Source organism: Canis aureus, chromosome 4, assembly GCF_053574225.1.
Source record: "Canis aureus isolate CA01 chromosome 4, VMU_Caureus_v.1.0, whole genome shotgun sequence".
NCBI classification, from domain to species: Eukaryota; Metazoa; Chordata; class Mammalia; order Carnivora; family Canidae; genus Canis; species Canis aureus.
The window spans coordinates 76,195,308-76,221,434 of NC_135614.1; the positions used below are offsets into that span (position 1 = coordinate 76,195,308).

Sequence of the window (26,127 nt, forward strand, 5' to 3'; positions counted from 1 at the left end):
AAGAAAAGCAGATAGCACTCTTATAAATGTAAATGTATGTTTTGACATTTGCTGAAAATTGAAGCCATTTTGTATTCTGTTGGTTGTCTTATTCATGTGCTAGTTGTTAATCATGATACAGATAGCTGATGCTGCATATGATGTCACTGTACACAACAGAAGTTGTATCCAAAGAAGTTATGCAACAAATCACATAGCAGTGATTTGAAATCTTTTTGAGTGCAAGGATGATTTTTTTTTTAAGGACGATTTTTAAAAATATTTTATTTTTTAAGCAATCTCTACGTCCAATGTGGGGCTTGAACACACAACCCTGAGATCAAGAGTCGTATGCTTTACCATCTGAGGCAGCCAGGTGCCCCAAGGACTGCTTTTGAATGTCAAAATGTCATGTCATTCCTGTCCCTGCTGGACACATGCATATATACATACATAATACTGGTTTCACTTTTACTCTCTGTAAGAAAATTCATAGTGGAAAACAGTTATTGTGACTGTAATAAAGCTTTTTAGTGAATATTTTATTATTTTATTAAATACAATAGCATCTTTGTACATCTGAAAAATAATAATACATGTGAGAGAAATCTTTTCTATGTAGAAAATTAAGAAATGTGTCCTGTTTATCATTTAAAGTCATTTAGTGAGAATATTGGTGGTATTTTACCCATAAAAATCCCTCATTTGTTATGAATACTTTTGGATCTAATTAAAGATAAAAATGATAAGGCTTGGTATGCTGTTAAAAAAAAAAGATTGGTATGGTCTTAATTTTATTTTTCACTTCTTGTCTATAGCCCACAAGAAGGGTCCCATTTAGGGGATGCCTGAGTAGCTCAGTGGTTGAGCATCTGCCTTCGGCTCAGGGCGTGATCCTAAAATCCCAGGATCAAGTCCCACATTGGGCTCCCTGCATGGAGTGTGCTTCTCCCTCTGCCTATGTCTCTGCCTCTCTATTTCTCTGTCTCTCTTATGAATAAATAAATAAAATCTTTAAAAACAAAACAAAAAAAGGGTCCAGCTAGAACAAAGCAATCACCCAAGATGATAAAGCATAATAAATTTGGATGCTTCATACTAGTTCTGAGCCTCAGACCATGCTGCTTTATGATTTTTTTTTAAATTTTTATTTATTTATGATAGTCACACAGAGAGAGAGAGAGAGAGAGACAGAGACAGAGACATAGGCAGAGGGAGAAGCAGGCTCCATGCACCGGGAGCCCGACGTGGGATTCGATCCCGGGTCTCCAGGATCGCGCCCTGGGCCAAAGGCAGGCACTATACCGCTGCGCCACCCAGGGATCCGCTGCTTATGATTAAATCAGAAAATATTTGCAAATTAACAGCAGAAAAAACTTTTTTTTTTCTCTCTGCATACACCTTTATAGTGCACCAAAATTTTCTGGTTCATGGGTCTTATTTAATTTAAAAGAAAAAATATAATCTATAGCATATACCATTTCATGGAGGAAGAGCTAAAAGTAAAACAATCCATTAACAAAAAAGTATTTATGAGAGTGTCTGCCCTGTGACTGGGAAGAAATCATTGGTTTATTTCATCCATTACCAGATGTTATCTATTGGCTTTCAGTGAGTAAAGAATGCCAATTTCTGTGAATGCAGACAAGAATTTTTATATTGCTGAGCTGCATTCAAACTTAGAAAGTTGACCTAGCTTCTATAGAAATAGATTGCTCTTTGATAGATATTTTCCTTTGGCTAACAGTAAAAGCACTGTTGTTTTCAATCATTTTTATATTTATAAAGGACAAGCTGACTTGTATCTTTTGGGGGCTGGTGAATATTTTTTCTGCCCATATGAAGAGCTGATCAAATAGTTGCACATATGGTTCAGTATCTCTATTAGATTATGGGGAATAGGAATGTGGAATTGGAGCATTGGAAATTGATATGCTAAAGGTACCATGAGATTGTTTGTCTTAATATGGCACTAATAGAGAAAATTCCTCCTTCATACCCTAGGAGGCCTGACTGTTTCTGCATATATAGATAGATACATGGGGATTCACTTTGGAATTAGAATATAGTTATATCTCAGTGAGGTTACTCAGTAGAATATCTACTTTGGGTAGTTGATATTTCTGGTTTTCATAGTAGTCAAACTGGGGTATGTGTGCATTGTTCAAATAAAATACAAGTCTCTAAAGGACTATTTCCCTTGCTGTAGAAACTTTCTATGTACTTCTGATGTTAGCAGTATTTTATTGGTAAAGATTGGTATCACAACTCTCTAGTATGAACTTTAATACAAAATATGTCTAAAATACTTTGATTAATCATGAATCACAGGCCTTTCTTGGGCATTTGCTGTGTTCATGGCATTGCAGTTGATGATGAATATACACTTATCTGTGGTGTGATGGAATGTGGAGTTTAATTAACGGACTCTTTTTCATCCTCCTAGTTTAGCTGTCAGTCATACCCCATTTGGCATTTACAGCTTGGTCACTTATTACTGTAGTGTCGTAAACAGCACATGCCAGATTTGTAGCTTCTAACTTCAAAAAGTTCCATGTGGAGCAAGATAGAGACTGTTTGAGAAGGAGATGCCAACAGAATAAACAGGTTTCTTGGCCTGTTTCCAGACTGGGTAAAAGATCCTTTGAATTGGCAGAGGGAAGGAGCATTTGTTCAGGAAGAGGAATATTAGACATAGTGCAGTAACCTTGTGCTGTACTCTTAGCATCCCAGTAGGGGTGAGGCTGGTAACATTTCCCTTGAGATTTTTCAGGCATTCAAGAGTAGAGGAAATGTGTATTCTACTTTCCCTTTCTGAAACTTTGGAGGTGGCAGTCTCACTATTGTGTCTTGTGCTATATTTGTATAGGTGAGTGGGATAGAGATGGTGGCCTATATATGTGCCAAAGGACTACTGTAGTGTGGTTGATGTTATAGAAGTTAAGAAGAAAGAGAGGTTGCCTTGGCCTGGGTTTGTTGAGGAAAGCTGAAGTGTTTTCTTGCCTTCCCAAGTTCATATGAGGAACACAATATTATGTTGACTTGTTAGAATTTATAAAATCTTAATTATTCTCAGAATATGAGCAGTAATAATCTTGGCTTCTCACTTCTTAACCCACAAAGATAGTAAAATATCTATTTCTTATGGACTTGAGAATAGATAGAGCAAACAAACTTTTTTTCTTACCTGTTGGGTGCTCTTTATTTCTTCAATTATTAAACTACTCCAGATGTGATGATTAATAATTTTCTTTTTTCTTCCTCCCCTCAAAAATCCTGAGGTAGCAGGAGTTCTGATCAAGTTGTACTTATCTAATATGCGATATAGAAGAGTAACAATAGCCTCTAATAGAACAAATTCTAGCCATTCCATCTTGGAAATAAACCTAGATCCTGATAATCACTTAGATCATAGGGCACACATATGCCTTGTGGAGTTTTATTCCTCTCATAACTTACATTTTTTTCCAGATGTTCTTCAGTCTCAAAAAACATAGAACAGTTACAGAAAAGGTACCACTGCCATAAATTTTGCCTACCCCAGGAAATCTCCAGGTAAGAGCCTCCTTATATCCACTTTTCATTCTAAGAGTAAAGTAATAAACTAAATTAGAGCAAGACAAAGTAACTCCTTCCTTACTTTTTATCCCATGCAGTTTGACTTCGGAGGGACTTAGAAAAGCAGTAAAAATATTGCCATAACCATGAATTGCACCATGTGAACTGGAAATGGAAATAATGACTATAGTGTTTACAAAAGCCCTTGAGAGATGATGCTTAGATTTAGTTACAGATCTTTTGTATTAAACTTAAGTCCTTCAAAAACTATCAGTTATTTAGTGGATATGGAGGATAATACAAAGTTGTATAATGTAAAATCTGAATATGGAATTTACATTATAAAACTATAATTACATCTGGTCCTTTTGTCTTTTCTATAAGAAATGGCCTTTTCTGGCAGTACTATTCCTGGCAAAGTTACAGTTAGAAGTGTGACCTTTAACCCTAAGTAAGCAATTATATAACTACTTAATAGTAATAACTTTACCATCTGCAGTCCACACTAAATTAAAAGATACCTGATCCTCAATTTTGGCATATGGCTCCAAGTTCTGCCTTTCTTTTCCTAGTTCAGTAATGAATGATCATTTCTATCTTGGTGATTCCTACTGTCAGCTTGATGGATGGAAAAATAGAACACTAAATGTAGCCCCATTTATTCTGAACTGATTAGCTCCACCCAGCTTTGTTCCCATCTTACAGAACTTGGTTCTAAGATTATCCAGGCTTTTATGTTTCTTCATCCCATTTTGGTCCAGTAAATAGATAGACCATTTGTACTAATTTTCCATGGTGAGGTTTTCTAGTCTTGAGTGAAATTCCATTGGAATCTGGAGGGAAAGGGGGACAATGAAAGGGCAAAAAGCTTTTTTGTGGACATAGATTGCTTTCCCTGTCTCCATGGAGAGACAAAGCTATCCCTTGATGGGTGTTAAAATAATGTAAGAGTTCAACCCAGACGTGGATATGAGGAAAGCATTTGCTTTTGTTCCACCGTGTAGCAGGCTTTTAGCAGAGTAGAAAAAAATCAATCATATTTACTGACAGTCTAAACACCTTTTTAATGTATTGCTCATTGTTGGTGCTGAAGAGGGAGGGAAGCAGAATGGAGATGTTGGCAATAAGGCCTTTTTTTTTTTCCCGCAATTCCACAGATGTTTTGGACTGAGTGTCTGTCTCTACTTTAAGGCTTTTAAAAAATACCCTCTGTCATCTTGTTATAATAGTTATACATGAAGTATTTGAATTCCACCTTTTTCCCCTTGGTCTTCTAAGTGCCTGGTTTACTTTCCTCTTCATATTCTGTTTTTTAAATTTAATTCTTCCCAATTCTCCATCTTTCCATATCCTGCATCTTTCCATACCAGGGCATCTACTTTGCTGGATTTAAATGATTTGAACTTGTTATCAAGTTGCAATCATCCCTTGGGTCTTTGGCCTATGTGTGTATCTTGTGAGGTATCCTATACTCTTCAGTATAAAATAAAGGGTGGGAGTCATGGAATCTGTGACTTGCTGTTTCTGGCAACTCTGCCTTAGAACTGTATTCATGGGAATTTAAGAACCTGCTCTCTGCAGGTTACCTGGCTGCCTAACTACATTACTGTGGAAGATTCTCGTTAGGAATGAGCTGTTAGTGGAGAAACATCCTTAATTCATAATGTAGAGTGAATCTGCACCCAGCCAAAATATGATTATGGGAACATTTGTAAAGGTTGTGTGACTTACAAAATAAATTTCCTAAATATTTTTAAAAACTTACAGGACTTGGATTCATTTGTAGTTCATAAGCATGATGATATAGGATATTCATGCTGTTGTGTGGTGACATGTACCTCCCTCAAATCTTGCTACAACCTTGGCACGTTACCTGTCTAACATGAATAAAAAAAGGAAGGAAAAAAAGAAAGTAAAACTTATAGGGCTTGAGTGTGCTTGAAATTTATATGTGTATATATATATATATGTATATGTATACATGTATATATATATATGATACATATATACATATATATGATAATTTCCTTTTTCTATAAATATAAATATATATATATACACACATATACTGTAATTTATAAATCATATATATAGATACACTATCCATGTGGTACATACTTTGTATATATGCTATCAATATATACGTTATCTATTATACTATATTTATATAGTATATACTGTATATAAGTACTATATATGTATAGACACATTACCCTAAATATACTATGTAATTACACATATATACATATTTATACGTTATAAATATATGGTGTAATATATATTATATATATATGATAATTTCCTTCTTCTAGGTGTTTCTAAGGAAATGATTATTTCTTTCCAGGTCAGCCTTGAAAGTAAAGGTAGTAAATGGTCACTAATGGGGTGATTAATTTGTATGAGTCCATAAACATCTCCCTCAGACCCATCATGGAACCACAATTTCTTTTTTAAAGATTTTATTTATTTATTCATGAGTGACACAGAGAGGGAGAGACAAAGGCAGAGGGAGAAGCAGGCTCCATGCAGGAAGCGCAATGTGGGACTCAACCCCAGGACTCCAGGATCATGTCCTGGGCCAAAGGCAGATGCTCAACCCCTGAGCCACCCAGGCGTTCTGGAACCTGAAATTTTGTTAGTTGGATTTTATTGCTTTAAGTTCTGAAGACCTTTCAGCATACATTCTTAAGTATCAGTTAAGGCCTAAATGTTTCTGGGAACACTTATCAGCTATAACCTGCTTGAAAGGATTAGGGAAAGGGAGAAAGGGCATCAGATGACAATTAGATATAGGAAAGTCCTGGCAAAAAGAGTTCAGATAGTTACCTGGATTGAGTAGTGGGACCACTGGGGATAAGGGATGGGGCTCACAGACAGGAGAGGTGGAAAGGAAGTGTCAGAGACAAGTTCACCTACTAGTTTTGCAGAAGTCTGGCTCAATCCTACTTTTGTGTTTAATGGGTATTTACCCTGTCAAACAAGTATTTGGATGGTCCCTGAAGGGAAGTAGAGTAATAACTTTTCTCTCCAAGTTAACAGCCAGAAGCTTTACACACCCAAATAAACAATCTTCCATGCCAAGAATCACATTAGTTTATAGGTAGATGTCAGTGGTAGAGCTAAAACATTGCTTTAAAAGATTTCCTGTTGTAGGGGTTTGACAGACGAGTGGGAGGGCGGTTTTGCTGGGCTAGGCCAACAAATGCTCTTCAATGTTTTCCCCAATCACTCTGTTGAAGTTAAAATTCATTACATACAAGCAAACTAATGTTTCCTTGAAAGTAAAATGTCTGGGACAAGGCTTAAGAAAGTAAAAACTTTCCCTTATCTATTGAGTTAGTGACAAAATCTTTAAGTACTTCCTTGAGTCAGCCTCATTTTCTGCCTTTTATGATGTCCTAGTTTCTTTTGTTAGCAAAAGTTTGACCATTATACTTTTCCCTCAAAATTATTAATGAATACCAGGCTAACTCTTTCTCTTGGTCGGTCTTATCCTACTCTTGCTTTCCAAGACTGTTTGTTGTCCCTGTGGTTTCCAGGTTCCAGACTTGGTGTCTCCCACACCCCCCACCCCCTTTTAAAAAAATTTTCTATTGGCATAACATATTGACCAGACCAGAGGCTTAAGTGTCAAAAAGTAATGAAGATAATAATATCCGTTATGTGTCAAGTATTGTATAGAACTATTTACAAACTTTATTTCATTTAATCCTCAAAGCAATGTTGTAAGATAGATATAATTGTAATTGTTTTATATGTGTATAAATTTTAGCCAAGACAGGTAAAATAACTCTCAGCTTTATACAGTGAGAAGCTGAGATTTAAACCTAGGTATCAGGATCCCTGGGTGGCACAGTGGGGATCCCTGGGTGGCACAGTGGGGATCCCTGGGTGGCGCATTGGTTTAGTGCCTGCCTTTGGCCCAGGCGTGATCCTGGAGACCCGGGATCGAATCCCACGTTGGGTTCCCCGTGCATGGAGCCTGCTTCTCCCTCTGCCTATGTCTCTGCCTCTCTCTCTCTCTGTGTGACTATCATAAATAAATAAAAATAAAAAAAATAAACAACAAAAAAATAAACCTAGGTATTGCTTGAATCTGAAGTCAGTTTTGGTTTATGATCTTGGCTCCACTCATTGGCTACCTATTGTTAATGTCTAACATTTACATTTTCTCATGTGTAAGTGTATATAGAAATACACTTTTCATGTGCCTAGTACTGAAACATTTTCATGTAGTTTATAATAAAAATGCACAAAACAAGGCAGCTAAAATAACTGAAAATATGTAGAACAGTAGTTTTCAAATGACAATCATTGGGATCTAGGGCTACCTGTGCATAGAGAATTTTTGAGGGAGGCTTAGTTGGGAGGGCTCTGAGCTCTGTTCTCAATAGCTGTACTTTTACCTGTTTTATATATCAAGATTCCAAGTAATAATTTTTTTCAAACCCAAAATTCCATTACTCTAAAAACAAAAAAGTTTCTAAGTCCCAATGTGTTAGAATGTTGGAGAGATTTATGTTAGGAATTTGGGATGTCAAAATTAGAGCCACAAGGTTGAACTTGTGGCAAGTTCCAAGGAAAAAAAGGAACCATGTTTGTTTATAAAGTTCCCATTATCTTATTTAGAAAAAAAAGAAAAGAAAGAAAGAAAGGAAAAGAGGAAAGGAAGGAGGGCAGAGCAGACAAACCAGTATGGCAAGGCAAATTTTTTTTGTCATTAATTGCAGGAAAATTTATAATTTTGTTTGTTGTGTGAGGAGCGTGATGGACAGTGATGTTTTGCTTGTGATTTTCTGTAAGATGTTCTTGTGATGAAGTTTTCTTTGTAATCTATGATAAAACCTAAAAGCATAATGTTAACTGAAGAGCATTCTTGGGAGAGGGCAACAAAATAAGGTGTATAAAATGACATACTAAACTGCCTAGTCTGCCTCAGAAGGTTGTTGCTGAATCTCAAAGAGCTAACTTGTATAAAAATGTTTGGAAACCTGTCAGAATTGCCTAACTTTTAGATAGTTACATCGTTCATTAAATCATACATATTATTGAGCTCCTACTCTGTGCCTGGTGTTGTTCTAGGTTCTGGGGATGCTCATTACCAATCACTATAGATTAGATTTTAGTTGTTTACCCATATCTTTTGGAAATTATATATTTAGTTATCTCATATTTTGAAAGATAAGTTGGTTACACAAATAAATTGAGTGGGACTTGATCAGTGATTCCTGGGCTACTCTCAGAACATGGAATCCTCGAGTCTTCAAGTTGGAAGGGTTTATAGAGGTTAGTTATCTGGCTCATCCTGCCAATTTAAAAATTCCTCGTACAGAATTCCTGAGGAAGGACATCAGAAACTCTTTAGGTATCTAATTACAGGTAGTTCAGTCTGTTATTAGACAACTTTAGATTTTAGAAAATTCTTTGTGTTGAATAGCCTGGAAGATTGGAGAAAATGGAAGAGAGGGGTATTAGAAAATCCTCTGTGTTCTTATGTTGATTACTTTGCCTTTTTAATTTCTGCTCGTTGGCCCCAGTTCTGCTATCAGTACCATGAGGGAAAGAATCTTACCACTTTTTCACTTGACAGCCCTTGAATTTAAAGGTGTCTGTATCATCTCTGAAATTTTTTCTTTTATAGGCTAAACATTTCCAGTTCTTACATTTTTCATATAAGATAATTTCCAGACATCATCTTGATTGCCTTTGTCTGATACATTGTTTTGACAGTGTCCCTTTTACAATATAGCATGCAGAAATAAATGCAAGTGTTCCAGATCCGGCTGGCCTAGTACAATGGACTCCATTCTCTTTATTTTTCATTTTCATTTTCTTTCTTTTTTCTTTTAAAGCTTCAAATCAACTTACAATTGAATATTTGTTTGTGAATGAACTCTGATCATATACTGTCTCTCAAATTATTTACCAACGTCATTGTATAAACTTGTTATACCTAAAAATGATATCTCACATGAAGAATGCTCAGATAAAGTAATAGATAGAGGCTCTTTGAAACTCACAAAACAGTAAATAAATATGAGATGTTGTAACTAAGTCCCCATATTATCAACATGTGAGTCTGAAACCATTGTTGGAATACCCTTGCATCAATAGAACTTGTCATTTTATTTAGACAGTTTCTTTCATTTAACCAAATATTAAATTAGCCAGATGTTCCTGTTCTTTTTTCTTTTTCTTGGAATAAATTAATTGGGTCTACTTTTTTTGGTAAATTAATTAAAAAGTAGTTATTGAGCACTAATACATGTACTGCTAAGCAGTTCGGTGGATAAAAAAGAGATTTAGGATACTTTATCATCAACAAGTTTTATGGAAGCAGGGTGACCTTCAGTAAAACTGTAAATTTGTCTTTGTTGCTTTCATTAAAATATTCTTTTTAAAAGGTGCTTATATGTGGAAAGAAGAGAAAGAACTCCAATCTGGGAGGTTGGAGAAATGGTGGATATTGGTATATGTAGCAAATCTGTGATCTTAAGTGTTTAAATATTTTGCATTGGGGTGACAATGAGGACTTTTGGAAAACTATCAGTTTCTAGAAGTGAAGGCAAAAACAGGAAGAAGGTAGGGAGCAGTATCAACTGTTCAGGGTGCATGGTTTAGAGGATTGGAAGGAAAAGAGAAGAAAGAAAACTCTTAGTACTGTGTGAGGGGAGAGTCCTTTCTTTTCTGAAAACCTTCTGTTCTACCAGCCTCAACATAATTAGCCTTTGTTCTTAGGCTTATTTAGTAGGGTGTCAAGATGATTTCAATGGTTCAGGCATTACTTCTGTATTACAGGAATACAGGATGGTATGAAAAGTGGTTATCCCACCCCTTCTCTCTTATTTAGGGGTGAAAATCTTTGCCAGAAACCCCAATTACTTTCCTTATATGTTGGTTATATTATTACTTTCCTAACCACTGGAAATATAGTGAGAATGATCAAAATTTGCATAGACAAATCATGGTATATATTTTGGAAATGTGAGAAGAGCTCACTTTTCCTGAATACATGGCTGCACACTCTCTGACCAAATCAGGAAGGAAAAATGGAAGGGGAAGGTGTTGAGTAGACAATCAGTAGTATTTGCCATAAATGATAGATCTAGCTGAAATCTCATTAGACAAAAATACACTTTTGCTTTTGTTTTTGCTTTTACTCAAGGCTTGTGATAAGGGAAAAATACTATATAGTGAATCCTGGGAAGGATTTACTTATTTATTTTATGCTTGTGCCTATTTGTATAATATGACACTAGGTTTATCTTTCTTAAACACCTTGTCTTTATGGTATCCCAGAATTTTAGATTTTTGTAAATTCAACTTGGTAAAACGAATTCTAATTCCTAGAGATTATATAGCTATTAGCTTCCCTGATTAATTTCTGTGTGTGTGTGTGTGTGTGTGTGTGTGTGTGTAGAGTCTTTATTGAGCCAAAATGTGGCTTATTTTGTGCCTATAATATATTCCTCCCAAAGCAAATTACTGCTAAAAGGATTTCAACATCTAAGACATTTAGTGAGGTATAAAATAAAAATCCCAAGCATATAGTTTCATGCTGTCATATAATTTGATATTAGTGATATAGTAAGAGAGCACTGGTTTGGAAGGCAAGAGACTTTTGGCGGGTGTACTGGCTCTTCTATAAACTGACTCATGGTCTTTATTCAGTTACTTCACTTCTCTGGAGCTTAATTTCATCATGTCTTGCCTTGAGGGAATTATATTAGATCAGTATTTTCCTAGACTGTGTTTCATGGAAAACTAGCTTTCTAAGCTTTCTAATATATATGAAACCTGGCCAAATACACTTGGGAAGTACTGGGTTAAACCAAGTTAATCATGTTTCTTCACTGCAGGATTCTCCAAGTCTTTGATATGCTAATATTCACTGTGAATCTCCAAGAAAAGAGTATATAGAGTTTTTTACAAAACTATTTGACCAGAAACTTTTTTTTGTTGGTTTGGTTTTATTTGTTTGTTTGTTTGTTTGTTTATTTAAATTTTGAGACACTTTGAACCATAGTTAGTGAAACATTGACCTGGGTTATATTTGAGTCTGCAAAATCAATGTGTTTTTTGATCTCAGAAGCTTTCTTTAGGGATAACAGGTTGGAGGGTGTCTGTGACTAAATCAATCATAGAATACATATTGAAGCAGGAAAACTAGAACTGGAATCTGAAAAATGGATAAAATTTTCATAGCTGAAGCTGAATAGAGATATTTATGGGTAAAAGAAATGGCATGAACAAAGCCATGAACAGAGGGAAAGTATAGTAGGTTTTGCGAAAATATGGACTGTCAAGAATGACTGTGTTTTTCTTAAATTTAAATTCAGTTCACCAGCATATAACAACCAGTGCTTATCCCATCAAGTGCCCTCCTCAGTGCCTGTCACCCAGTCACTCCATCTGTCCACCCTCCTCCCCTTCTGCAACCCTTTGTTTCCCAGAGTTAGGAGTCTCTCATGATTTGTCTTCCTCTCTCATTTTTCTCACTCAGTTCTCCTCCTTTCCCTTATAATCCCTTTCACTATTTCTTATGTTCCACGTATGAGTGAAACCATACGATCGATGATTATCCTTCTCTGACTTATTTTACTCAGCATAATACCCTCCAGTTCATCCATGTTGAAGCAAATGATGGGTATTCGTCTCTTTTGATGGCTGAGTAATATTCCATTGTGTGTGTGTGTGTGTGTGTGTGTGTGTGTGTGTGTATCACATTTTCTTTATCCATTCATCTGTTGAAGGACATTGTGGCTCCTTCCACAGTTTGACATTTGTGGACATTTCTGCTATAAACATTGGGGTGCAGGTGCAGGAGTCCTGAAGAATGACTGGTTTTAAAAGTACATGCTGAAAAAAAAAGTATGTGTTGAGAGGCAACAGGAGATAAAAGAGGAAATGTGGTCATGTCAGGTTGTTGAAAGTTTTGAATGTCAGAATAGAGAGGGTATCCTTTGTGTAGTCAGTGGAGAGCCATTTGTGGAGCTAAGTGATATAAAAAGCAGCTTAATCTGGGACAATGTGGAAGATGGATTGGAGTATAGGGTGAAAGTGGATGGCTTTGTGATATGGATTTGAATTTGAATGAGGATGGTGGCCATGGGAACAAAATGGAAGGGATGACTGGCTATTTATGAACATTAGAAGACTATGAAGTGTCTGTTACTATCCAGAAAACACTGGAGAGTTTGCTTCATATGGAGAGAGACAGATGTAGCAAGAGAAATTACTCAAGGGGAATAAAAGAGTCTTAGGTTTTTTAGGGAACCAAGAAGTCAGAGAGGAGTGCTGGTTTTTGTTTTGCTTTTGTTTTGGCTTTGGTTTTGGTTTATTTGTTCATTCACTCATTTATTTGTTCAGTCACTTATGCATTCATCAAGTACTTATTAATAACTTACACTGTATAGGTAAATGTGTCTGAGGACATTGTAGCCTTTTTCTTAATTCACTGCTAACAATATGCAGTTTGGTCCTTGTATTTTTTTTAAGGTTTTACTTATTTATTCAGGAGAGATACAGAGAGAGAGAAAGAAAGAGAGAGAGAGAGAGAGAGAGAGAGAGAGAGAGAGAGGAGAGACACAGGCAGAGGGAGAAGCAGGTTCCATGAAAGGAGACCAATGGGGGACTCGATCTCGGATCCTGGCATCACGCCCTGAGCTGAAGGCAGCTCAACCACTGAGACACCCAGGCATCCCAGGTCCTTGAATATTCTTAGTTTATTCTCACTGACATGAAGGGAGATTTATTACTTCCTTAAAATAATGAAAAATTGTAATTGTATTAAAATATTTCTTTTTTATCTTTTTATTTCTCTAATTTGCTTAATTATTAGAGCTCAAGGTTTAAAACTACACTGGAGAGTGGTTCTTATGAAATAAATATTTTGAGTTCCATCATCTACTTTAAGGAAATGTGAGGATTCAAATGACATGATGCATTAGAATCCTTTATCTGCATTAATGCTCAAGAGAGATAGTTATTGCTACTCTTCCTCCTCTTACTATTGCTATTACTATTACTGTTGCTCCTACTACTGTTGCTACTGTCGTACTATAGTTGAGACTTTTTCTGGCTTTGGGCAAACCTCCAGCATATTCATTTATAACTTCAATTAGCTGCTGTCCTCTCTGTGCAGAAATGGGGTGCATAATAGAACGAATGAATTCCTGTGTAAAGTGGGCCTTGACATTTGGGAGAGCCTGAGAAGTTTAAGGCTGTGGTTCCTTATAACCTGTTAGAATGAGGGGCTCTCAGAATATGGTTGTGTGCTTGTGAAGATGTGTTAATTGTGTTCATGCGTGTGTATGAGTGTTAAAGTTTTAAGTTTATTTGGGTCTAAGATATTTATATATTATTCAGCTAATTTTAATATACTTTGCTTCTTTTCCCTTAAAACCTTAGAGTTTTTCTTGGTTATCTTGAAAGAAACTGTAGGAAAAGTCATGATGAAAGGGAGGTAAGAAGACCGTGTTAATGTTGCAGTCTTTTTGCTCTTTACACTTCTGCCACCTGGTAACTTTGCCTCCTTTTAGTACTTGAATTCTGGACACAAGATTTTTAAAGATAGGAACACATTTCTAGAAAATTTTGCAGTCAAAGAAAAATACATAGTCTCAACTCTACTTAGAAATCATGATAGTTATTGTGTTTAGCATCAGGAAAATTGCAGTCCCACATGATTCATGCTCTGGATTTTTCCTTTTGCTTTCATGTCTGGGCAGACATTTCCTGGCTTGTTTGAGTTCTTATCCATCCCAAGAGGGGAAAATCACAGATCATAACCATTGCTGACTGAAATCTATGCACTGGGCTTGTGAAAGAGGAAGGAGCAAAAGGCTCAAACTTACTGCTTCCAGCAAATATTTATGTGGATTTGGTGACTTCTTCAGCTGGGGTTTCCTGATTTTTTTCCTTTTGGTCTCCTCTTGGAACAATAACCTAGAGATATTTTCGTTCCCCCAAATTTTATTAAAATGAATTCATTCAGTCAACATATATTTATTAAGCAACTACTTTGTGCCAGGCACTGTTTTAAGCTGTGGTACCTAACAATGAACAAAACAGACAAAATCCCTGTCTTTACGGAAATTATGGTTGTAGTGGAAGACATAATTTTATACATACACACATACAAATATAGTTATACTATAGGTATTATTTCCCATACATATATAATATATATGTATACATCTATACCTTATATATGCATGGCATACATAATCTACATAATGTGTATATGTAGTAATATATATATATAAATATATATCTATACATAAGATATATAAACACACACACAGTAAATTAGGCAGTGATGAGAGTTAAAATAGGGAAAGGGAAATGGTGTTAGAAAGGGGAGGCATTTAAATTTTAAATGGGGATCTTAGGGAAGGCTTTGTGAAAAAGGTAAGGATTCCAAGGCATGGAAACATTCCAGGCAGAGGGCCCAGCAAGTGCAGAGGCTCTGATGGCCATGAGGAATAGGAAGAGGCCAATGTGCCTACTTTGCAGAGAACTGAGGACAGGGGAGGAAATAAAAGCATGGGCCATGCAGTCTGATTGTATAGAATCTTGGAGATCTAGTGAGGGCCTGGGCTTCTACTTCATGTGGCATGGAAGCCATTGGAGGATTTTAAGCAGATGAGTGACATGATCTGACTTAGGTTTTAGCAAAAACATTGACTTCTGTGGTAAAATGCACTGACCAGGTCAAAGGCAGAAGCAAGGAGATGAATTAATAAACTACTTGGGAATCTGAGGGCTTGCTTGTTTTCAGTTTCTTCCAGGTAGCTCTTTTTGTCCAGACCTAAATTGCTGACTATTGACTTATATATGTCTCATATCTAGGTCATGGGAATGCTGCCATCATCTTTGCCCCCAGTAAATACAGTAAATGCAACTTTTGCTTTGCCAATGCTGCAAGCCTACCTGTCTCTTGTTCTTTAGAATTTCCAGGCAGGAGTCATACACCAGTTCACTGGGTTCCTCTCTAACAGGAGATTAATGATAAATTCTCTGAGTGCTCTTTTTGTCCTCTATCTATCTTGACTGGAGTCAAGAAGGAAGAATTCACTTTCCCCTTGGAAGGGGATGAGCTCATAGAATGCCAAGAATTTTCTCCACAGATATATTCTTAAGAAATTCTCCCTCAGTAATAAATCCCTTCGAAGCCCGTGTCATTAGACTTTTTTTTTTAAGGATCTAGTACTTCTCCCACATCTCTTCCAAAGAGGAAAAAGAGGTAGGGTATCCTTTGAGTAAATCTTTCTGAGCCCGTTCTTCCCCCATTTATTGTGCCCTAAATCCAAGTGAGGGATTCCAGAGTTTTATAATAATTTTTAAAAATATCCACCTTTTAAAATTTGCATCTTGGTCTGGCACTTCACCCTGAAATGTTGTAGCTATTATATTTTGATACCTTGCTTGCAATATCATGTTACAAAGAAAAAGACTATTTGCTAATTTTGGATTATGTTTCTCCCTTGGTAATAACTATCAACAAATGAGAATATATTTGGCAAGGAGAAAAAAGAACATTCAAGATGTCATTAGGTCTTGGCTTGGTGACATACATGTAGTGGATACAAATCATTAATTTATTGAAAGAATGATTGAGCTCTGTGCTTTGAATGGAAACTATGAAGTAAATCCATTCATTCCAACACTCAGAGCTGGATTCAAGAAAAGTGTTTTTTATAAATGATGCTGATAAATACTAGGACACTGCTTTAACATGATCTTTTTTGATGTGGGATTAACACTTCTGTATTGCTTCTTATAAATAAATGTGTTATCAAGAGGGTACTGTGTGCCAAGTCATAAACCAAAAAACACAGCATACAATGTGAAAGGATAAATAACCGTATAGGAATGATTGTGAGACCTTTCATAGTTAATTGCCAGTGATATGTCTAAACAATGAGTTCTGTGAGAACAGATGATGAGATAATCACTGTGGGATGGAAGGAATATGAAGGCTTTTTAGAAGACTAGAGAAGGCAGTTTTATGTTAAGGTTCTATCATATGAAGTTTGGTACTCATGTAACATATTTAAGGTGGGTGTGAAATATACAAATCACATAATCACTCTGTGCCTTAAGATTTTCATCTACCCTTTATTTTATTATCTTCTTTCAAATTGAGATTATATAATACATATATAGAGAAGTACTCATAGAGAAGTACTCCAGCTTAATGAATAGTATTTATACATTTTATATATATCAGTCCATTGTTAGATACATATTTTGCAAAGGTTTTCTACCAATCTTTTTTTTTTTTTTTTTTGGTTTTCTACCAATCTATGGGCTGTATTCTCATTTTCTTGATCCCTTGGCATATATTAACCATAGTTATTTTAAATTCCCAGTCTTTGATGATAATTCCCATCTCCTTGTACATCTCTTGAGTGTGGTTCTGATGCTACCCTGTCTTTTTTTTTTTAAGATTTTTATTTATTTATTCATGATAGAGAGAGAGAGAGAGAGAGAGAGAGAGAGACTGACAGGCAGAGGGAGAAGCAGGCTCCACGCAGGGAGCCTGACGCGGGACTGGATCTGGATCCCGGGACTCCAGGATCGCGCCCTGGACCAAAGGCAGGAGCCAAACCGCTGAGCCATCCAAGGATCCCCAAGCTACCCTTTCTATTTTATTTTATTTTTTATTGAGAGAGACAGAGACAGAGACAGAGACACAAGCAGAGGGAGAAGCAGGTTCTATGCAGTAAGCCCGACGTGGAACTGATTCAGGGGCTCCAGGATCAGGCCCTGGGCTGAAGGCTGCGCTAAACCCCTGAGCCACCCGGGCTGCCCTACCCTGTCTTTTTAAACTGAGTTTTTTATCTTCTAATATGCCTTGTAATTTTTTTGTTGAAAGCTGGACATAATATATGGGATAAAAGGAACTTTAGTATGTAGGCCTTACTTATGTGGTAGTAAGATGTAGAGGGAGGGTAAGCATTCTGTAGTCCTATGATTATGTCTTAGATTTTTAGGGAACCTGAGCCCCTGAGCTTTGACTTTCAAAAGTACTTCTCATGTCTCTTTGCCACCCCTTCTCCACAAACACACATACACTTACTTCGAACAGGAAAACTAGAAGAAAGAGGCTGCAGTTAATATTTCCCTTCCTCCACATCAAAAGCTGGAGGGGATTGGAGCTGAGTATTTCCCTTCCTCCTGGTCTCTTGGGCTTTAGTGAAATAGATTATTTTGTTAAGAAGAATGGAATATTTGGGCTTGTTTCAAAATGAATACTTTTCTTCTCCCCTTAATGGAGGCATGAGTTCTTTTATCATCTCTGTGAAACTCACAGGGCTCCTGGAGGGAATACTCACAAAAGTGAAGGAGCTCCATCTTCCCTTAAGACTGCCCTTCCCTGGAATTTTTAGCTCTCAAATTTGTCCACACTGAGTTTCTAGCAATTAAGTAAGTATAGTCTAGATTTTTCTACCCTGGTACTAGTTTCCATGGAAGTTTCTGCTCCTGGGTTTTTGCTCCACTAAGTTATTATTCTATGTATCTGCCTGTCTACCTCTCAGAATTTGAAGGCAGTGGTTTGTGTGTGATCTTGATTCACCGATAGATCTAAGAAAAGTTGTTGATTCCCAGTTTGTTATGGAGAATAATGACTGACTAGTGGGTATGGGGTTTGCTTTTTGAGCTGATGACAGTGTTCTAAAATTGATTGTGATGATGGTTGCACAATTCTATGAATATTCTAAAAATCATTGACTTGTATACTTTATGGATGAGTTGTATACTATGTGAATTATAATTATATATTACATGTTATGTATATCTCAATACAGCTGTTTCCTAAGGCTCCTGTAACAAATTAGCATAGACTAGGACGTGGCCTAAAACAACAGAGATTTATTCTCTCGCAGTTTTAGAGGCCAGAAGTCCAAAATTTAGTTTCACTCAATTGAAATTAAGGTGTTGGTAGGGCTGTATTCCCTCCAGAGGCTCTGGGAGAAAATTCCTTTCTTGCTCCTTCTTTCAGTGGCTGCTGACATGCCTCTGTGGTCACATTGCTTCTTTCTCTTCTGTGTGTCTGTATGTATGTGTCTACTGTCTCTTATAATGATATATGTGATTACATTTAGGGCCTAACAGAATAATCCATAATAAACTCTACATCTCAAGATCCTACATTTATAAAGAGCCTTTTTCCTTATAAGGCAGCATTTACAGGGCCCAGAGATTAAAGCCTAATATCTTATTATTTGACTTACCACAAATCCAGAAGGCCTATTTTTTTTTTCAGAAGGCCTATTTTTAAAAAGCATTTCTTGATGTCTTTAGGGCCACACCTACAATAAATTGTTTATGTTTGATAGTAAGTTTTAAGAAAAAAGACCAAATGATCACTTAATCTCATGGGTCTACTAGCTAAAAACTAGTTGGATACTCATGTTGTATTTAATAACCAAGCCAAGAATTTTGGATACCACTAGCTTATAGACTTTTCAAGTTTTGGGCTATCCTAGGCTTTGTCTAGCTTTGTGATCAACATGGTATATGTTTGTGATTAGCTGGGATGTCCTAGTTTGGCTTGGTTTGCACCAAGTGCTAATACTTCCCAGAAACCCCATAGGGTCAGGAACTATTTGTTTTGATTCATTTTACAAGTTCTGGTTTAAACTGTGAATATCTATAAACAAAAGATATCATTTTATTGAACTTACTTTCTTCTGATAGTTGTCACTGCAGGACCTAATCATGAATCCCCTGACACAGCTTTAGATTTCTAGGAAGAAGGAAAATAATGCCCCATAAATTGAAAACACAGTGTGAGAATGTGTACTTTATTTTTTAAAAAGATTTATTTATTTGTTCATGAAAGACACGGAGAGAGAGGCAGAGACACAGGAGATGGAGAAGCAGGCTCCCTGTGGGGAGCCCGATCTGGGACTCCATCCGGGACTCCATCTGGTACTCCGGGATCATGCCCTGAGCCAAAGGCAGACACTTAACTGCTTGAGCCCCCCTGGCGTCCCAGGATGTGTAATTTAAAATATGTCTTCTAAGAGTTCAGGGGAAGTGAAATTCATGGTAACTGCTTATTTTAAACTCCCATTTAACTTTTTAGGGAAAAAAAAATCTGAGACTTATCCATGAGGGAGAGGACAATGAGATCATTTTTGAAATTACAGTTAGAATATTTGCATTAAGGTGGCAATTTTCCCTCAGAGTAGTTACTCTGAAGGATAGTGCACTGATTCTGGTGGTATGGCCATTGCATACAAGTGTTTGTAGCTCCTTTTATAGGATAATTGTCTTCAGATCCAACTTCTGAAAGATTGAATTCTTATTTCATAGTCTTCTTTAATGTTTAATATAATCCTTAGTGTCTTAAAGTAAATCCTAAAGTAATCCTTAATGTCCACAACTAGTATCACCCAACCTGCTTATCCACTTTACTTGCCATCCCTTACTTTGAGTCATTGTGGATTACGTAAGAAAATAAAATTCAGTTTTAGAGGATGAAGTTTTACTACAACTGACACTATTTAAAAGAATTTGATCTGATACCTGTAATAAAATGGAACTCTAACAAATTTTAAGTAATGGCAACTTAGAATATATGTATAGCTACCCAGGTTGAAGACTTTAAGCAGAACAATACACATTTATATGTGTGAGTTTTGATATGTGTGTGTATGTATGTATGTCTGTTAAAAATAAATCACATATCTTATAATCATATTTTGTATAATGCAACGAAAAGTACAGAATTCCTTTTCCTTGGTGCACTTTGCCTATGTACAGCCAAGAACAAATACTTTCAAATTATTCATTATTACTGGGATAGTTATGGGCTCTGGGAACAAAACAGACATGGCCCCTGATTTCATGGCAGTTAAGTAGGTAGAGACAGACAAATAAAATATATATTGGGGCAATAAGTAATGTGGAAAAAAATTAAGGTCAGAGAGAAAGTGATAGAGTGAAGCTGCTATTTGGATAAGATGGTCAGGAAAAACCTATCTGATAAGATGATGTTTGAGCAGAGATGTGAAAAATTGAGGGAACTGGATTTGTGGATGTTTTGGGGAGTGCCAGGGTGGGTTGCTGAAGAGAGCATCCCCTAGAGGGAACAGCAATTGCAAAGAGGTGTGCTTGCTTGACATAGTGAGCTGTGAAAGCAAACATCCTGTCTCAAGAGACCATTCAAAACAGTTCCAAAACTAAATACAGATATACAGGGGAGGAAAAAACTGGTTTTTATTGGGGTAAAATCTTTCCTGATCAAAGCTCAGGATAAGACCTACTCCTTTTCTCTTTGTGTTTTCTGCTCTTCATTCTGCCCAGAACATTTGGACTTACTTTCCCTTTTAATTTTCTAGTCTTAAATTACTTGAACAGGATAAATCCAATCATGTTATTCTAGATACACGTACATGCAATTAGGATGAGTCATTCTGGTTCAGTCATTGTGTTACTCAGCTACTGGTAGGCATTAGAGTAAAAAAGCATGTTGCTAAGGGAGGAGCACACTTTGATGAAAATAGGGAAAATATTTTATGAGTAATTTCTTTGAACTGAGATAGCTTTGCCAAATTGTCTATATATCTACCACAATCTTCATTTTCTACTCTTGGTTTCTAAAGGAAAGCTTTCTGTTAGGTATAGAAGGCTCCTTTGCAGGATGGTTTCTCAAATATTGTTAGCTGAATGTAGACTTCTGTTTAGTCACAAGGAAGAACTTGCCTGAAATGGGGCTCTATTTTATAAAAGTAAGAGAAGTTGGAACATTGTTATAGCAATTAGAGTTTGAAGAAACCATGGAGTTCTCTGTGATTACAATTTCTTCATTTTACTTTTGCTGACATGAAGAATTCACATTAACTGAGTGCTTTCTGTGTGGCTGGCATTATGCTGGACACCTTTGCGCATATTATCTTATTTCATTAACTCTTCAATTCTTTGACGTATTGGCAGGGACTTGTGCTAGGTCTTTTCTGTTTGTCCTTAAAGTTTGCTCCTCACTCTTTTTCATCTTCTGTGCACGGGGGGCTTACTTATGTGTACCTCATTAACTAGACCAATAGAACATAGCAATGATCATAGGCCAGAGATCAGAAAGTTGTAGATGGTAGAGGAGTGGTCTACCAATGGAACATAGCAATGGAACATAGCAATGATCATAGGCCAGAGATCAGAAAGTAGTAGATGGTAGAGGAGTGGTCTTTATCCTCCTTGGTTCTTACTTGCCAGGCTACAAATTGGCCATGGCTGCGTTGTTCTTTTGAAGTTCTTCTGCTATAGCTACAGCACTACCTATAATTCTCTGAGATCAGGTAACTTTTTCCTTCTTCCAGCCAATCTAGGGTCAGGGAGGGAGGAGGGCAGAGGCAGTTATGGCTCTCTACTTTGGTAGAACTGGGATGCTCCACCATTGTTTATTCACATTCTTTACCTTGCCCACACTTTTGTTAATAATCCCTTCATTAAATTATTCTTATTTACCCAGTTCAGATGTTCCCTTCCTTTCCTGCTGTGATTGTAACTGTTACATTTTTACTTTCCCCACTTTATAGACAAGAAATCTGAGGCTCAAAGAGGTTAGTGATTTGTTCAAAGTCACTTAACTATTTTGTCAGAATCAGGATTTAAAACCAGTTCTAGGCGTGGCCGGCCCGTGCGGGGGGGTAGGGGGTGGGGGGGTGGGGGGACCAGTTCTATCTGACACTAAAGCCTTAAACTTTGTAATACTTAGCTATAGATATTGCTGGTTAATGGTGGAGCTGAAACCTAAACCCAAGTTTGTAATTCTTTCCTAGCTTTCTTTATACCAAGCTCCAATAAAGATATATATGTGTGTCACTCCATCATTTTTAGCTCTACTTTTTTGTTTGTTGCTTTGAAAGAAAAATCATAGTTTTTCTTAACGTAAAAAGAGTTGACATTATTTTAAAGACCAAAGATTTAAATTTAATTATAACTGGTAATAAGATGGTTAAAAAAAGATAGGCACAATATTTGCTTTCATGGGGTTCTTAGAGAAAGACACATCAATTGAATTTAAATGTAAGAGAATTTAAATGTAAGAGAGATTTAACCTATTCATGGAGGATTGAGGACACTTCCTTTAAAAGATGATGCTCTAAGATTTTAAAGATCAGTAGGCATTGAGTATAGTCTTCCTAAGTCGAAGCTAAAATAAGTTGGTGGGCAAAACTGCCTATTCCTCAACATTAAGAAAGTTTTGTTCCATGTAGTAGCCTAACTCACTTCATCGTTTTTCTTTAATCACTGAGATCATTTGTTCTGGCCCTAAAGGAGATTGCTTAAGATGACCCCTAGCTCTGAGAACATGAGGTATGTGAAGCCGAGAGTGCTGGCAACCTTGGACTATGACAGAGAGAGCCCAGGGTACACAAGCATCGCCATAGGATCTTATTACATATGGGGATCTTGGAGATAATCTGACCCAACCCCTTTATTTAATAGGGAAGGAAACGGAAGAGCTACCACTGCAGTCTAGAGAATTAGTGTAGAAGCAACTAAACATCTGAAGAGGCATATTACCTTCTGTCAGCAGGTTGGGTAACTGTGTTTGGATGGAATAATAAGTGGTTTGGTAGTAGAAATATTAATTCTCGTGTTCTTTATTAGGACACAAAGATTGTTTTTATTCAATAAAATTCAGTGTTTGTTTCTCTGTTTTTTTTTTTAATTAATTTATTTTTTTAATTTATTTTTTTATTGGTGTTCAATTTACTAACATACAGAATAACACCCAGTGCCCGTCACCCATTCACTCCCACCCCCCGCCCTCCTCCCCTTCTACCACCCCTAGTTCGTTTCCCAGAGTTAGCAGTCTTTACCTTCTGTCTCCCTTTCTGATATTTCCCACACATTTCTTCTCCCTTCCCTTATTTTCCCTTTCACTATTATTTATATTCCCCAAATGAATGAGAACATATAATGTTTGTCCTTCTCCGACTGACTTACTTCACTCAGCATAATACCCTCCAGTTCCATCCACGTTGAAGCAAATGGTGGGTATTTGTCATTTCTAATAGCTGAGTAATATTCCATTGTATACATAAACCACATCTTCTTTATCCATTCATCTTTCGTTGGACACCGAGGCTCCTTCCACAGTTTGGCTATCGTGGCCATTGCTGCTAGAAACATCGGGGTGCAGGTGTCCCGGCGTTTCATTGCATTGTTTCTCTGGTTTTGATGAGGGTCTGGATAGGTTAGTCAAGACCACTAAATATAATACATTTTACTATAGTGTATATTTTACATTGCTATATAATGATACTTCATTGGATTTTGGAAATTATTAATTAATACATGCTTGTAGTAAATTTGTTATTACAGATTGCTTAATAACAAAGAAAAGACAATATTTTATAATTTCTTTAATGAGACTGATATCCTTGATGTCAAAACAAGATAAAAACAGTTAAAGAAAATAAAAGTAATCTACCTTTTGTCACAGCCTGGTGAAAGTGGACTAGCATTTGTGACTAAGAAGGTGTCTCTCTCTCTCTCTCTCTCTCTAAATATTCTGTTTATTTTGGAATAATTTTAGACTTACATAAAAGTTGCAAAGATAGTACAGTGAATTCTCATATACTACTCACCCAATTTCCTTCATTATTAACATCTTACTGAAGTTCTTTAAAAATAAATTTTAGAAAAACTAATTCTCACTCAGATGTAAGGCATTCTATAAAAACACATTGTTCACAAAACAATTCTTTTCTAAGAGAAAATATCTGAAAAGTTTATAGCATAAACTGGGAACCACACAGGCTAGTCAGATAGGATAATTGCTTCTTAGCAATTTAATGATGATGGGAGAAAAATGATGAATGTAAGGAAAGAGTAGGATGAGAAATTTAGGTAATAATCTAGATGTTTCTGTCAGGTAATTGGGGCTTTCAGTTCTCTCTATTCTTTAAGCATAATTATATATTTGAATTTCATTGCTATTGCTGGATGGGATTGTATCCATATATTTTTGAAAAGAGGAAAACACTGATATTTCCAGCATATTACAACTTGTGTTTAGCTTTGGCTTAGTTAGGATAAGTCAATAATTTACTTGATTAACATATTCCATCACAGAGATTTCTCTGTCTTAACACATATGGTACAATGTAGTATCTTGTTTGCCTTTGGAATCTCTTAAAGTAGGTTTGGAATATATATAATATATATATTATACATATCTTGCATTTTGTAGCCATGTTGTAGTTGTTGAATGTGTGGAGCTAGGCAACTAAAAGAATAAAGGGAGCCATGGTCTGGATGGTTTTTAAAATAGATTTTTTTGGTAATTTTGGGAACAAAGACTGAAAAAAACTACAAACATGACATATGAATGTAATCACTGTCTTTTGTAGCCTTTGTTTTTTGTTCTTCTTCTTCTACTACTTCTTTTTTTTTTTTTTTTTTTTTTTTTGACCTTGAGCCAGTATGCCTTCTGTTGTATTCAACTCTTTCCAGTAGACTGGCTTTACATTGCTTGCAGCCTGGACTTGGCCCCTGAAGAGATATTAGAGGAACAATTTAATGGTTAGCAAGTTATGCTGGGAACTGAGGTTGCTGAGGCAGAACAGGACACAATTGTCCAGACTGGTTGCTTGGGGAACAAGGTTGTCTGGATGGTTTAAGTTTAACTTAATAGCTTTGGCAGTGGCCAAAGGCAGTGGTTAAAGAATGTCTTAAAGAGGGTTGGAGTAAAGGGACTATTGCCCTGGAGTTTCAGTTGCTCATAATTTCCACCTTATCCCCAACTAAAGTGAGATCTTATTGTAATTTTGGGGCTTATAGAAGATCATTAGCAAACTGCTTGTGGGGAATTAGGTGTTCCTGAGCAGCAATGCTAGTGGCTGTGAATATAATGTAGAGCTGGGCTGTTTATCCTTTGGTATGTTAGTGATATATGCCTCATGCCCTTGCTGCTTTCCTCATACCAGGGAGAACTCTGTTTGCAAAAATAAGCTTATAATATCCAGGGAAGAGTTTTGACTGTAAAACTGTATGACTTTGTTTTCCTTCACCACAAATATTTATATTTTAAGACACTCTCCAAACCCCGTAACAAAAGATTTTAAAACAGCCAGGCCCTAAAAGAAAGCTATGTGAGGATAATGAAAAACACACCATAAGCCTAAAAGAATTTCATGTGCTCTGTCCTGCTCATCTTTCCTTGTGGCCTTTGTTTTGAGGGAAGTTTATTAAGGTATATATGTGATTGGGATAGGAGAGGGAAACTCAGTATATGTAAAGAGAATCATTCTATCTAATAGCATGCTATCTCTTGGCATGCTCCAACTACAGGAGGAACTCAGTTTGGGAATCTATTTGTTCACTTAATAAAAATATTAGACACTCTGTAAAGATTAGTTCTATCAGCTAAAGGAAAAGTACATTCATGGTCATCATGACAGCTTTAATTAAAGGCCAGATAAAAAGTACTCATTGATCCCAAGAGGATCCCAGACTGGGGGAAGTGTTTGGATGGATTGCTGAAAATTCATCATGTCTACAAGAGGAAAAATACTTTGAAAAAACATGCATGTGCAGATTTTACAGGTTCACTAGTGTTGTCTT

At 36.4% G+C, this 26,127-nt stretch overlaps 1 long non-coding RNA gene and 1 pseudogene across 3 annotated transcripts in view; both read left to right on the plus strand.

Annotated features, from left to right (window-relative positions):
- Positions 1-26,127, plus strand: part of LOC144313025 (uncharacterized) — a 99,141-nt gene that overhangs the window by 41,701 nt on the left and 31,313 nt on the right. For all 3 annotated transcript variants that reach the window (XR_013378698.1, XR_013378699.1, XR_013378700.1), the window contains exon 2: positions 3,451-3,534. This is a non-coding gene — a long non-coding RNA (uncharacterized LOC144313025). The remainder of the gene's footprint in view (positions 1-3,450; positions 3,535-26,127) is intronic.
- On the plus strand, positions 5,312-5,420 carry LOC144313201 (small nucleolar RNA U13; annotated as a pseudogene).